This window comes from Carcharodon carcharias (assembly GCF_017639515.1).
Source record: "Carcharodon carcharias isolate sCarCar2 chromosome 24 unlocalized genomic scaffold, sCarCar2.pri SUPER_24_unloc_3, whole genome shotgun sequence".
Lineage (NCBI taxonomy): Eukaryota > Metazoa > Chordata > Chondrichthyes > Lamniformes > Lamnidae > Carcharodon > Carcharodon carcharias.
The window spans coordinates 323,573-338,759 of record NW_024470606.1 but is presented as its reverse complement, the minus strand read 5'-3'; positions in this window follow the sequence as shown (position 1 = coordinate 338,759).

Genomic DNA, 15,187 nt, shown 5'->3' with positions numbered 1-15,187 from the left:
AAATTTGCAGTGCAGAAAATGATGCAGGGGAATTGTGCACAGGAAGATCCCAGAGGCACTGTCGCCAGATTAATTACCCCTTTGGAGATCCCCTCCCTTACCTCTCTCTCTCACTATTCCATCAATGTCTCCTCTTCACACTCTACCTCTGATTTACTCTCCATCTCCCAGATTCCTCTATTTCTCCTCTCTCTATTTTTGTATCTCACTTTCACAATGCCCCTCCCCCCCTCCTCTCTCTCACTCACTTTGTTCCTGGCTCTCGCTGTTGCTCTCTCTCTTCTATCTCACATTCCTTAACGCTATCACTCTCTATGTCTCTCTTATTGCCCAAACCCCTGTTTAATCCCAGTGCTGACCTTGAATTGATCCCGACGTCCCATCATCTTTTTTACCTCACTTGCTCTCTGGGGCTTATCTTCCTGGCTTCCGATAAGGAAGCCTGTCAAATTAACGTGATCGTGATGACTTGCATGCAGTTGAGCCAATATTAGGGCAGAGTTTTCAGGAGGTGGGTTTATTGTCCAAACAGGAGGGGGAGCAATGATGGACAGGCAGGGCAGCCAATGGTCTACAGTACTTTTCGGAGGTGTACTTTTTAATTTATTACCAACTCAATTTCCCCTCTCTCTACCCCTCTTTGTCATTTCTCTCCCCCTCTCTCTATCTCTCTCTATCTCTCTCCCTCAGTCTCTCTCTCTGGCTTTCTTTCTCTCTGTCTCTCTATCTCACACATGCAGTTCGACGGAGATGCTAAAGAGAGAGAAGACAGTCAGGATTTTAATAAGCTGAATTCAAATGTCTTTAAATCCACAACCCACCACACTGTATAAGATGTCAGCGTTATTCGGGAGATGTAAAAGCTTCACAATAACAAATTTAAAACCCACCCAACCGGGCGCTTCATAGTCGACGAATTCATTTCTCTTAAGTGTGGGAACTGATCTAACTTAGGAACTTCTGTGCCTATTTGTGCACAGCGGGATCCAACACTCTACGCCGTGATCAACAAAATTGGACAGCAAGCACCCGAGATCCTCCCTCTCAATGTCACGATATTAGTTATCTTATTGCTCCATCTTCCTGGAAGATTTTCAGTGAGGTTTATTTTTCTCCTGAGACTGGGAGCTGGGCAGTGACCACATACTCGAGGCCCCATGATCATTTTCGTTCAGCCCGCTCCCCATCCCCAATTCACTGTCCCCCATGGTTTTTCTCTGTCTCGCTTTTCTCCCTCAATCTTCCTTTTTATGTAGGTACGGCTGAAGACGTATTGTACACATAGCAAGGTCCCACAAGCAAATCGTTAATCTCCAGATAAAATCTGCCTCAGTGACATTGATTGCAAGGTATGTATTGTCCAGAAGCTCACGCAGTAAAAAAAAAGCTGCAGTTTGAATTGTTTTCACTTTTTAAGGCCCAGACACAGAACTTCCACTGCAGCCGATGAACAAGAGCAAGTGCCTGTCAAACAGGACACTCCCGTCCATCTACAGCTTACCCTAAAACACGCACAGACAAGGCTGGAAGGAACAAGTGGTAAGTGGTGCCTGAACCTTCCACACTACTCCCCCTCCGTCAACGCCCCCCGATTCCCACCCAACCCCTGCCGCCCCTCCCCGCCCCCCCACCCCCAATTAAAATACTGACAAATCACACTGTGCTTCCTTTTTTCTTTAGTTTTACTAAAATATTAAATATAGAAAGAAGTAGCTGAGGAGCGAGATGGGGGGGGGCGGAGATAGAGAGAGAAAAAAAAGCGAGTGATAGAGGGAGAGACAGAGAGAGTGAGAGGGAGAGAGAGAGAGAGATCAGGAAGCACAAGAGACATGAATAGTATGAGCACAGCAACCACCCACAAGCGTCATTGAGTTACTAATCAGTTAGGACACGGGAAGCCTATCCTTCCCTCAGTCCATCCTTGTTGCAAAACCCTGTCACCATTGTGTTTCCCAAGACTAGTATCAGTTTTGCGGGGCAGAGAGAGAGAGAATCACAGAAATCCACAAACCGAACCACAGAAAAATGGTTTCAAATAGCCACTGTGAATGTAAGTTATCCCTCAAATTCAACTCTCTGCACAATGAACGTTCTAAGCCACTTATGCACAGCAAGATCCAAACAATGGCCACAGTTTCACAATTAAGTTGTCTCAGTTCTTAATTTTGAATATATTTGTCTCTGTCACACTTTCTCTCTGTTTCTCTTCCTCTCTCTTTCTCTGCCTATATCTCATTCTCTGAAGCGCTACACTTTCCCTCTAGCTGTCTCTCACTGTGTCTCTTTCTCATTGATTCCCTTTCACTGATTCCTCCCCTCTTTTTTCTCTCTTCTCTTTCTCTCCATTTTTACTCTAAGCCTTTCTCTCTTGCAGTCCCTTCCTCTGTCTCTCTCCTTCTCTCCTTCTGTCCCTTCCCTCTCTCACCCTATTTATCTCTATTTATGTCTTTATCTTTACGTCTGTCTTTGCCCTGTTCGTTCTGTTTCTGCTTCTATCTCCCTCCCTCCCTCTCTGCTCTAACCTGGGGATACATAACAGAGGGACAGGAACCATTTAAATGACGGTTACACCTTCAAATGTAACCTCTAATCGTATAGACAAGTGGATGTTCAATGGTTATATTTAGTTTATTTATGCATAATCAATATTTACTAATTGATTAGCTTAACTGCATAATATCCTTTTTTTCAACTGCAACCCATAGGGGACTTCAGCATTTAATTTCATAAAACTTTTCTTGGCTTCATTTGACAGAAAGAGGCACCACAGAATTTTACACAGCGCAAGGTAACTTACTAGTGACTTAATTACTGAACGACTGCTGGAAGGAGCGCCTGCTACAATTATTTTAATATTACAGAGCCATAATTAGAAGATAGAACTGGCGAGATTACATCCCCGCAAATCACATAAACTTATAGAAGCATGGTGCTATCAGCAAAGGAGAGTTAGAATGGATGATATATATGAAACAGAGGAAGGTATAGCAACAATTAGTTCTGTATTAAGTTAGACTCAAATTGTTGTGTTTGAGGGGAAGAAAAAAAACAATTACATTTGCCTCAATGAATTCTTTGCATTAGAGTTAACGTCTGTAATAGTGTGCAGCTAGTTTTGGAAGTATATAATCCATTTCAACTTGTATCAATCAGGACTATGCATTATCTGAAGGTGAAAGGACAGTAAACCTCCTTATATTTTAAATACCGATTGGTGCTATGCACTTACATTCTTTTCACACTCTATCTTTTAAGTACTACCTATTATGTAAAATTTCGAAATAATCTTTTGCAATCTTTTCTATTAACCCTACATAGTAATAGGGTTCTAAGCAACTCCAGCACTCTATCATTTGCTATAAAAATAACTCATTGCTTTCCCAGCAACCACAATGGGAAGGAAAAAAATAACCTAGCAAATGACCTCTAAAACAAACAGTCACTGATAAAGATTATGCACATGATGCGTCTGTGGCAAAACAACGCCTCAGGGACCAGCCCCGAAATGTGTGTGCATGTGCGGTGCGCATGTATATGTGTTTGTCTGTGTCTGTGTGTATTTGTTTGAATGTGTCTTTGTCTTTGTCTGTGTCTGTGTGTGTGCATTCAGTTGAAAATATCTTTATTTTTAAAAGTTCAATTTTTGCCGCAGTGATGTCTTCAGTCAAAAAAAAATCTTCTCCCTATCTCCACAGGTGCACTCTGCCCACAGGACTCCAGAATGACCAGACTACATTCATAAATATGTACGAAGTAAAAACATTGTTGCATCATTAAAAGCAATTGATACAATAACATTTAAATGATGCAGTGGCCGACATCACCCACACTTTAACTGCATTATTTTGATTCCTGAGAATATAACTACACTTACAAAAACTTTTCCTCCTCGGCATATAGATTTTTAGGCCATTACCCCAGCTTTCTACAACATATAAGTGAGGGTAACATTTTAGCATAGTTAGACGATAGGCTTGTTAACAACAAACAGGCAGTAGGCATAAATGGGTGTTTTTTTCAGCTTGGCAAGCTGTAATGAGTGGTGCATCACTGCAATCAGTGCTGGGACCTCAAACTGCCTACAAATTATATAATCACCTTGGATGAAGGGATGACAGGATATTTGCCAAATTTGTGGATTACACAAAGATAGGTATGAAAGGTTACAAAAATAATTGCTAGAAAAACTCATCAGGTATGACAGCATCTTTGGGGAGAAATGGAGGGTTAAAGTTTAGAGTCTGATTACTATCCTTCAGAGCTAAGAAAAGTAAAAATATGGTGAAATTTATATTGTTTAAGAGGATGGAGCCGGGGAGGTTGGCTAGAAAGCCAGTGATAGGTGGGCGCAAAGGATATGTTCCCAAATATGTCATGAACAAAAGGTTAAAGGAGTGTTGATGGTATTGGTACTGGCAAAATGAGGTGCTAATGGTCACAATAAGTTTAGAAAGCAGAATGTGATAATGGCTGAAAGGAATAACATGAGCAATTTACAGGTAGCTCTAGTTGTTGTGGGTGGAGGGGAGATGACGGTGGTTGGAAAAAATATAGATTAAAGGCTGAAACGTGGCGATAAAACAATAACTAAAATGAAAATAAATATTAAAAATAATAATGATAAAAAATAAGTGGAACAAATAACATTAAATTATAAAATACAGATGAATATTGAAGCAAAGAGATATTAAAGGTGTGAGGATGTCGGAGAGAGTTCATGGTCTGAACTTGTTGCAGTCAATGTTGAGTACAGAAGGCTGTGAAGTGCCTAGTTGGAAGACTTCACAGCCTTCTGGAATTAACATTGAAGTCAACAACTTCAGAACATGACATCTTACCAATTAGGTACGTTCCAGCTTTCCGGAATTAACATTGAGTAATACAGCTTCAGACCTTGAACTCTTTCCTCAATCCTTTTTATCAATTTTCATTATTTTTTATTTTACTGTTTTTCCAACGATTCTTCTTGTTATTATATTTTTAAAACGCATTTTTAGTTTTATTCTTTCCTTTAGCCCCTACTTTCAGCCTACTTTCGAAGTTTACTTTTCCCACCACTGTCCCCTCCCCACCACTCCCCCACCAAGGCCTCTTGCTCAGGGTACTATTTCCAGAATGCTTACACTGGTCCAGCCCGCTATCACGTTTTACTTTATATATTAATGTCATCTTTAGCGAATCCTTTAGCCAGTACCATCCCCTCCAACACCCCTTTGAACCTTTATGATATTTGGCATTCTTTCCTTTTCCTCCAAATATCACCTGATCCACCCCAATAAACAGTATAGATTTCACCACATTTTTACTTTTCTTAGTTCAGCAGTAGAGTCATACATTCTTGAAACCTCAACTCTGTCTTTCACTCCACACATGCTGTCAAACCTGCTGAGTATTTCCAGCACTTTTGGTTTTGTTTCAAATTTCCAGTATCCGCAGTATTTTGCCTTGTTATAAGTGGGAAACTGAGTTGTGAAGAGGACATAAGGAGGCTCAAAAAGTTATAGATAGGTAAGGTAAGGGAGTAAATATATGACAAATTGAATATGGTGTCAGAAAAGTTGAAAATTGTACATTTTGGAAGGAAAATCAATATAAGCATATTATCTAAATGGCTAGCGCTTACAGCACTCTCAGATCTGTGTGTTTTAGTGCTTGATTCGTGAACGGTTTGTATGTAGCTGCAGCAAATAATTAAGAGCTAATATAACCTTATCGTTTATTGCATGGGGGATTCAATACAAAAAGTAAGGAGGTTATGCTTTTGTCATATAGAGCACTAGTTAGAACATGTTTGGAGTAGTATGTACAGTGTTAGTCTCCTTTATTAAGGAAGGTGTAAATATGTCTCCAACAAGGTGTAAATATGTGGCGGCTGTTCAGAGAAGTTTACCAGTCTAATACCTGAAATGAGTGGATTATATTATGAGGAAAGGATGGACAGGCAAGGCTTGTAATCGCTGGAGTTTGGAAGTGTATGAGTAGATTTGATTCAAACATGAATGATTCTGAGGGGTCTTGACAAGGTGGATATAGAGAAGGCTCTTCCTCTTCTCGGAGAATCTAAACCCATAGTTCAATGGTTAATAATAAGTGTTTGCCTATTTAAAACATAGACGAGACAATTTTCCAACTCTCTGTCTCTCTGTCTGTCTGTCTCTCTCTCTCTCTCTCTCAGAGGGATGCGAGTATTTAAAACTATCTGCCTGAAAAGGGGCTGAAACAGAGCCTTTGATGTCTTTAAGGCGCAGGTAGATAGAATCTTCCTAAGAAAGAGGGTGATAGATTTATGGGGAGTAGGCGGGATGCAGGTTTGAAGATACTATCAGATCAGCCATGATCTTATTAAATGGTGAAGCAAACTCAAGGGATTGAACGGCCTACTCTTGTTTCTTGTTCGTATGTTCAGCTGTATTTTATGTTCGTAATCAGCTGCTGAACAACTAGCACATGAGAGATGATTCAGATCTAAGGTTGGGCTTCAAAGTTAATCTCCTAGAACCAGAAGCTATTCCAATTAGATATTGTTTAATGGCTCAGATTTTGTGCAGGATCACATGAATTTTCCGCTGTAACTGATAATATACTTTCTTGGATTTGCCGCTGTATTCTGGAGTATAATGAAAGTGGATGCAATTGTAAGGGGAACAGACATGCACTTCTGCGGCCGCAAAGGAGACTATAAGATGGCATGCAGACTCCCTGGTGTAAATATGGCAATCAAGTTATTAATGACAATTGGTAGTTAAACAGGTGATGTTCATTGTCTATCTCAGCTAAATAGAATGAAATGATAAAGCAGGAACATTTTTTTGTGGAAGCTACTTGGAAGGTACTAGCACTGAGGAGTTGTCTTGAAAATAAACCAGCTGGAAACAGAAGAGCACCCTCGATTAATTTTTCCAACACAACATATTATTATGAGTAACATGATAGCAGAGGGTAAGCTTTATGCTTTGCTGATTTATTGTTGTATATGATGATTACTGTCTCAACCCACTGACTGAAAGGAAGTGTACTCTTGCAGCCAATTTAAGCTAGGGAACTGGGGAAGGGTGGTGTAAAATCTCACGCTTTGACTATTCAACTTTTTTTTCTCTTTCTTGGGACGTTATCAGCAATGGAAATTTTATGTTCAAAAGTGGATGCGGGTTACTTCCATACCCAGGAAGAAGCAAAGTGTGGATTTTGTTTTATCATTGTCAGCCAAAAGTAAGATAAGGAATAAAGTATTTTCAGAGTGTTAACAAAAGGATCAACTATTGGAAACATATGAAGCTTGGACGATCTTTTATGGGTTTAGGAAATCAGATGATCTGTCTATGAAAGAATATATCATCAATTTTTGTAAATAGCACAGGAGGCTGCAGAGACTTGAATTTAGAATTCCAGAATCGCTATTGGCGATATAATACTGGATGGTCTTTGAATTTCCCACATTCATAGTCTTTTGACAGTAACAAGTGTTCAGTTTTGGGGAAGATACTCTCTTCAAGGTCAAATGTTTGCTGCCCAAAAAAAGTAGTCCAGGGAAACTGTTGTTTCCTTCCACTTCCTAAGCAGTTGTGCACACCTTTCTTAAAAAAAAAACTCATTCAAGGGCTGTAGGCATCGCTGGCTAGGCATTTGATGCCCATCCCTAATTTCCCTCATTCAGAGGGCATATTTAAGAGTCAACCACATTGCTGTGGGTCTGGATTCACATATAGGTCAGAGCAGGTGTGGACAATAGGTTTCCTTCTCTACAGGATATTAGTGAACCAGGTGTTTCTTTTTATATAAGTGGGTGGAATAAGTCCGCTAGTGTAGTTAACATTCTATCACGGAATTAGCTAACGATCTTAATCTAAAGCTCAGAAGAGCACGAACTAGTGATATGCTCTTCCTGCGCTACGTGGGAAGTCATGGTGAATTCCAGAGACCCTGCCGACAATGTGTACAGGAAATGTGTCCAGCTGCAACTAACTGCAAACCGAATTTTGGAGCTGGAGCTGGAGCTGCAGGTTGATTCACTGTGGACCAGCCGCGATGCTGAGATTGTCATGAACAGTATATTCAGTGAGGTGATCACACTGCAGGTAATGACTGAACAGGCAGAAGGCGACCGGTAACCACCTGGCAAAATAGAGGAAAGAAGGATATACAAGAGTACCATGTAACCATCCTCTTTCAAACAAATATGCAGTTTAGAATACTGCTTGGGTAGACACCTACTCAGGGGAAAGCAGCAGCAGCCAAGCACAATATGCTGCAGGTGGCTCTGCTGCACAAAAAAAGTAGGAAGAAGGGCAGCTGGGCTATGGAGAAAGGTGGATCAACGTTAAGGCTGAACAGGCAGGCGTTTATACAGCCACAAACTCCAGGATTGTATGTTTCCTCCCTGGTGCCAGGGCCAATGAATTCTCAGAGAGGCTGCAGGACATTCCAGTGGGTTTGCTTGAACAGACATTGATCGTGGTACAAATTGGTAACAAAGGCATAGCTTTAAAAAGGATGCCGTTAAACAAGCTGAATACAGGGATTTAGGATGCAAATTACAAAATAGGATTTTAAAGGTACTAATCTCACTATTACTTCCAGTGCCACGTGCTATCATGAGTAGGAATAACAGGATACATAGGATGAATATATAGCTGAAGCAATGGTCTAGATGGGAGAGATTCAGGTTCCTGGGGAATTTAGACCGGTTTGCTGAAGGTGGGGACAGCACAAGCAGGGAGGGTTTCAAATTGGGCAGCACCAAAATCAATATCCTTGGGGGGTCGGGCGTTGGTGGGGTGGGTGGTGCTTGCCACTGCTGTCGGAAAGATTTTAAAGTAGAATTGCAGGGGGGTGGGATCCTGAGCTGGGAAACAGAGAAGGGAAATGCACGCTTACATTCGAAAGGCAGAAAAGTAAGAAGCGAAAATGGAAGCCAGAAAAAAGGGCGAAAAACAAATGTGGTCATGGTGCAAAACAAAGCTGAAATGCCTAAGTTTAAGAATAGTATCCATAAGGCATTGTATGTTACATTGCAGTTTATTTGCAATAATGTAGCTGAATTAACAGAACAAAAGTATTTAAATGTCTATGATATAGTTGCAGTTAAGATGACATAGCTACAGGGTGGTCAAGCATGGGCACTGCACCTGCAGGGGTATTCAATATTTTGGAATGAAAGGGAAATAGGGAAATGAGTTGGTGTAGCTCTGTTTATAAAGGAGCAAGTCAAAGCAATAGCGAGGAAAGATATTGGCCTGGATAATAATAATGTGGAATCGTTTTAGGTGGAGATACGAAACACCAAGGAGCGGGGAACCATTGGTGGGAGTTGTCTTCAGGACCCCATTCAATGATGGAGATGTAAGGGAAAGCCTTAAACCGGAAATCAGAGACACATGCAATGAGGCTACAACAGGTAATCATGAGTGTATTTAAGCTGCATATTCGTTTGTCAAAACAAATTAGCAATAATATTGTGGAGGAGGATTTCTTGGAGTGTGTACTTGTTTTTTTATATATACCAATACGCAGAGGAACCAACTAGAGAGCAGGCCTCCCTAGACTGGGACACAAATAATGTTCCAGAAATGTTAGGGAGCCAAGGATACAGTAAGAGGGAGGAATGAAGTAAATTAGTATTATTTTTATAATTGTGCTAGGTAAATTAATGGGGTTAAAGACTGAAAAATCTCCAGGGCCTGATAATCTACGTCACTTAATATTAAAGGAAGTAGCCCAAGAAATATTTTATGATGTGGTGTTCATCTTACTTAATTCTATGGGCTCCGGATCAGGTCCTACTGAATGAAGTGTGGCAAATTTAACCCCAATATTTTTTTGAGAAAAGGAAGGAGAGAGAGAGAGAGAGAAAAAAAAAAACATTATACAGGCCAGTTAGCCTTATATCTCTAGTGTGGAAAATACTAGAATCTATTATAAAAGACTTGTGATCAGAAGACTTGGAAAGCGTTAACAGGATTAGACAAATTCAGCAAGGGTTTCTGAAAGGCAAATAATGCTGAACGTATCTACTGGATTTTTTTTGAGGATGTAACTAGCAGGATAGATATGGGATAACTATTGGGGGTGATGAATTTGGATTTCAATAAGGCTGCTTCGATGTGAAATATGGGAAGGCAGAGTATTACTTAAATGGTGATATGTTGGGAAAGTTGGTTGTACAAATGTATCTGGGTGTCCTTGTACACCTGTCAATTAAACAGGCAGATGCAGCAAGCACTCACGAACACAAATGGTATATTGTCCTTCATTGCAGGAGGATTTCAGTTGATAAGCTGGGATGCCTTACTACAGTTTTACACTGCCTTGTTGAGACAACACCTGGAGTTTTGCATGCAGTTTTGTTCATCCTACCTAAGAAAAGGTACAGTTGCCATAGAAAGAATGCAACGATGGTTCACTGGACTGATATAGGGGATGGAAGGATTGTTGTATGAGGAGAGAGAAGTTCAAACTGGCCTGTATTCACTAAAGTTTAGAAGAAAGAGAGGAGACCTGATTGAAATGCATAATATTATAACAGGGCTAGACAGACTAAATGCAGGGAGGACTTTTCCCCTGTTTGGGGAGTCCAGAATGAAGGGCCGAATTCCAAGGATACAGGGCCGGCCATTTAGGACAGAGATGAAGAAACATTTTTTTTTCACTCAGAGGGTTCTAAATGTGTGGAATTATCTACCACAGAAGACTGTGGGGGCCGGGTCACAGAGTAAGTACAAGAACAAAGTTGATATTTTTTTTTGATATTAGGTGCATCAAAGGGTATAGGCAGAACATTGGAATATTTTTTGACAAAGAAGATCATCCATTATCATACTGAAAGGTGGCGCAGGCTCGAAATGCCTTATGGATTACTCCTGTTCCCAGTTCTAATGTAACCTATGCACTCAGGACCCTCCCACACCCTGCTGTTGGTACATCAAAGGCTGATTAGGTGCTGTTTCATGCTCTTGTCTGGATCTGGAAAGAATAACAATTTTGTATCCAATTTCCACTCCTTTCACACCTTAACGTGGGACATTTCATGCCTTTCCATTCCCCTCCATTGATCTATCGTCTTCATTTCTGGTGATAGATTGTCCACCAATATTAATTATACGTCCAGGGACTCCCACAGCTACCATTTAAACAGAACATCCTGTTCTGATGTCTAGAATTCCGTCCATTTCAATTTAATTATGGATCATTTTTTTATTGAATTAAAATTTCACCATCTGCCCAGAGCATTGCTCTGACTCTCTGGAATACCAGTCAGTGACAACACCACTATGTCACCATCTTCCCCGCCACTCCTAGACCTGTGCCACCGGAGGTGAGGCTCCGAGGCTTTATAGAGGTTCTGCTGGAGAGGGCGTTCCCCAGCATCAACCAATCTGCACATTCATGCTGGTTGGAAAGCTCCGGCGATGAGGCACTTTGCCAAAAAACTTTGAAAGCCTGCTCTGATCTGACAGGATCTACTATCTCCTGTTCCGTCAAGGGCACCAGGTCTGTAATTGCAGGCAACTCCTTTAAAAAACTTGTAGGTGTTTCGCCTTATTGGCTTTTCCATGACGGAAATACATTTCAGCACGGTCCAGCTACTTGGAGAATTCTGCGGCCGTGTGGTCATTACCAATTCAGCAACACCGGGGACAGGAGCAACTTGAACATGTAATGAGACTCGTTGTGTTGCACCAAGTGCCCCTGCACAGTTTGCTACAGCCGTACAGAGAGGTGGCCATCTGGAAGAGTGTCATTTTCCGTACACTCCCCCTTTGATCTATAGGTTTGTAAATCGTGTTGCTGTGAGCACTGGGCATTTTCTACCTCCAGCTGAGAAGGAATATGGGTTGGGTAGCCGCCACAGTGCATGAGTTAGGAATGGGACAGACCTGCGCCATGTAGAGTAACACTGACAGTGCCTCACACCTGATGTCTAGGGTTGTATCCGCAATAGAGAGGGAGCGTTGCTCCCACATGATTGTTATTTATCTTTACCTTGGCTACTCACTCCTCCTAGGTTCGAACGCATTCCCTGGTTCATCCGATTTGTATCCCCAAGCAGGCAGTCTGACCTGACTGTGAAAGGGAATATGGATTGTTCATCCTTGTTCGCACAAAACATGATCACACACTTGCCACAATTTACCTTGGCGCCTGAGGCCAGTTCAAATTTGTCACAGATATGTACCAGTCTGGGCACTGTGCAGAAGACGGTGATATCATTCATGTGCAGGGAGACTTTGACCAGAGATTTTCGATTGCCGGGGATCCACACTGCTCTAATGCCTATATCCTTCCTGGTAGATTCAAGTAAAGTTTCTATGCAACACACGAACAGGGCAGGGGAGTGACGGAAGCCCTGACTGACTTCAGATTTAATTGGATTTCTTTTGTCATTTCCCTTTCTGATTGAAAATGCGCTATTGGTTGTTTGTGTAGAGCACGTAGATCCATCAGTGGATTCCCCCAACGAACCTCATTTTGCAGAGCACATGTATCATGTACGTGTGTGATGTTCCATCAAAGGACTTCTCCTTGTCCAGGTTGATGAGGCAGATCTCCACAACCCTCTCCAGTACATAGGAAATTGCACCCCTGATTAGTGGGGTACTATCAAAGATCTCCCAGCCATCTGCAGCATAGGTCTGGTCAGAATAGAACACCAACTCCAGGCATATTTGATTAAATTAGCGATAATCCTGTAAATATTTGTACAGTCCGCATTCAACAGTAAAATGGGTATCCAATGTTTAATATTCTCTCTTCCCCCCTTCCGCTAGTAGGTACGGGTGATGAATCCTTCCCGTGGATTCTAACAGGCAGCCAGCCAGAATAATACTCTCCTACAATCTCAGCTCTATTAGATGGTAATTAATGCCTGTTGGTCCTGTTTCCACAAGCATTTCTAATCTTAAACTGGGGGTAGAATGATTTTGCAATACAAAGATTTGAAATGAGTCAGGCTGCCCTTAATATCAAGGCCGCTTTTGACCGACTCTGGCATCAAGGAGCCCCAGAATAAAACTGGAGTCAATGGAAAACAGGTGGGAATCTCTCCCCTGGTTGCAGTCATATCTAGCACAAAGGGTGATGTGTGTGTTTGTTGATAGTCAGTCATTCCAGCTCCAGGGCATCACAGCAGGAGTTCCTCAGTGCAAGTGCTCGGCCCCACCATCTTCAGCTGCTTCAGAAATGAACTTCCTTTCAAAATAACGTCGGAAGTGGAAATGTTCACTGATGATTGCACAATGTCCTGACACATTCATGACTCTGCAGACACTGAACAAACCCATGTCCAAATTGAGCAACACCTGAACAATAGAGAAGCTTGTACTGACAAACGACAAGCATCATTTGTAGCATATATGTGCCAGGCAAAGACCATTTGCAACAAGGGATAAACTAACCTTCACCCCTTGATATTTAATGGCATTACCTTAACTGAATCCCCCGCTATCAACATTCTGGGGGTTACAATGGACCTGAAACTGAGATTGGCTAGCCATATAAATAATGAGGCAAAAAGAGCTGAACAGAAGTTAGCAATCCTGCGACGAGTAACTCACTTCCTGACTCCCCAATGCCTGTCCACCACCTGGAAGGCTCAAGTTAGGAGTGCAATGCAATTCTCCCTACTTGCCAGGATGTGTAAAGCTCCCAAAACACCCGATAAACTTGCCAAGGTCAAGGAGAAAGCAGCCCGCTTGATTTGCAGCATATCCACAATCATTTCGACATTCCACCAACAATGCATAATAGCAGGGGTGTTTACCATCCACAAGATTCTCTGCAGGAATTCACTAAGCCTCGTTAGATGTCATCTCCCAAACACACGGCCAGTAACACCTGGAAGGGCAAGGGCAGAAGATCGATGTGATCACCAACAGCTGGAAGTTCCCTCAGTCACAATCCTGACTTGGAAATATAACGTTGTCACATCAATGTCGCTGGGTAAAAAACATGGATCTCCCTTCCTAGCAGCACAGTGGGTTTACCTACACCACATGGAATGCAGTGGGTCAAGAAGACAGCTCATGACCACCTTATCCAGGGCAACTAGGGATGGGCAATACATGCTGGCACAGCTCCTGGCCAATCAAAGAGACACAGGAGCAATACCCAAAAATCATCTTTCTGCTTTCCAGTGCCATCGCCCACTGGTTCTGTCAGGTAGAAAATCCTTGAAGGGGCACGCTGTCGCTGGCTTTTATCTCACTCCAGGCCTGCCCTTCTCACTCAGGTCCATAATCTGGGTACTGGGTTGAAAGATTATGGCTACAGCCTCAGCTTTTTTTCAGCATTCTATCCCACAGTGACTGCAAGATATCCCATCTTGAAAGCTAAATGCTCTTATTTTGTGTCATATTAAAAAAAAAGTATTGGATTGGAAGGGATTAACAGAACGTGTTGTTCAGTCACTGTAAATAATGTCAGTCTCCATGGATCCTTATTATGTCACGGCAAGTGTTTCCCTCTTCTGTTAATAAGGGAATCATTTCATGTGTAATCCCATAGTGTCACAGGGAGCATCACATTTGGCATTTACAATGATCAGCGGCTCCAGGGTGAGGGCGATGATTGATAAGGATATGGGAACAGGAGACTGGAATTTTCCAACAATCAACCACAATTCGAGCACAATAGATTGGACTGTGACTGCAATGTTTCAGAATCTGAGAACAATAGAATGGAATATCATAAAAATAGACAAGAGTTTATATATGGGTGAAAACTATCGTTCACAAGATGGGATGTCATTAGCATTGCGGATTGAAGATGTACTTATGGTTCTTCAGGCAGGTTATTATCCCATCCTGGCAATTGTTGGTGTTCCTTGTAAGCCTCTATATCCAAATATGTATTCTATAAAATCTGTTTAACTGATCTACATTTCTTGTCATTTAAAATTTAGAGATGCTGAAGCCATTCTTTTCAGTTCCAATCACTAACTCAATTTCCCATCCGGCAGCTTTATATCATTTTCTGGCCGATATCTGAGGCTGTTCACAAACTCCACGCTCCATTTGGCACCGATCTGATATGTACCCCTGCATTCTCTCCATCTCCAATCGTGCCTGCTAGCCCCTCCATCATATTAGAATATAAGAAACAGAAACAGAAAGTGGCCATTCAGCACTTCAAGCCCACAGCGCCTTTCAATGAGATCATGGCTGAGCATTTACATCAACACCATTCTCCTGCA